A 1,219-nucleotide genomic window follows, 5' to 3' on the forward strand; every position below is an offset into this window, starting at 1 on the left:
ATTCCAACGAAAGTTAACAAGTCAACTAATTGTTCACATTCATATTAGATTTCAGACTCATTGTCTGAGTACAAACATGTCATTGCAAACAACCGAGCTCCCTTTTTCCTGTGGGCATGGCAGAATTACCACTAATTGGTGGTGCCAAAATAAACTGCACACAGTGTAAACATGTAAACAAATAAAAAAACCTATACAGATAATTAATGCAAACAAACTGACTGCACTACAGAGAGAGCAAAAGAAAATCAATAAAGTGCACCAATAAGAGTCCTTATAATAAGTCTATGATTGAGTTTGTCCTTAAGGAGTCTGATGGTGGGAGGGGAAGCAGCTGTCCCTGAACCTAGTGGGTGAGCACCTATGGCCTCTTTCCTGATGGCAGCAGCGAGAATAGAGCGCGTGCTGGGCGGTGTGGGCCGTTGTTGATTGCTGCTGCTCCTCGATGGGTCTTGGGGTGTGCCCACTGTCATGATAATGAATATGTATGAGATGTACCAGAAGTCACGTGGTATGAGAGAGAGATAAGATCACAAGCAGGAGAACAAAGGAAACTGGAAAATAAAGACTCTGAGAAGTTTACCTGATAAAACTTGTGTTTGATGTTTTATTAACTTCACATTTCGGGCCACAAATGTGACATTGGCGACGAGGATGAAAGAAGCTTGAAGAAAATTAAAGACTAAACAAGATTACAGAGGATTACAGAGAACTTCAAGGTGATAAGAATTTTCTCTTTGATTCAGTACTTTTGGGGCTAGAATATTTCCTCATGGCTGGGGCAGACGGTGACTTTCTAACGCATAGTGGAATTGCTCATTTTGACCCAACGGGTGATGCAAGCACTGTAAGTGTGAAGTGGAAGGCATGGCTGGAAGAATTTGAATCCTACGCCGACAGTCGTGGCCTATTTCTAGATACCGGTACGGTTGAACAAAAAGCGCAGAGAAGGGCATTACTTCTTTTCACTGCGGGACCTGCAGTTCGGGAAACATTTAAGATACTTTTAAATACTGGAAGAAAGGATGAGTACCGGAAAGCGGTAGATGCATTAAATGCACACTATGTAGTGACAGCAAATGCTACATTTCAACGCCATTTGTTTAGGAGAACGAGACAAGAATATGGCCAGACAATTGCTCAGTACGTAACGAGACTACACCAGCTAGCTGTTGGATGCAATTACATGCCAGCTGATTTGGACAACCAATTATTGGAT

Source organism: Narcine bancroftii, chromosome 5 (genome assembly GCF_036971445.1).
Source record: "Narcine bancroftii isolate sNarBan1 chromosome 5, sNarBan1.hap1, whole genome shotgun sequence".
Lineage (NCBI taxonomy): Eukaryota > Metazoa > Chordata > Chondrichthyes > Torpediniformes > Narcinidae > Narcine > Narcine bancroftii.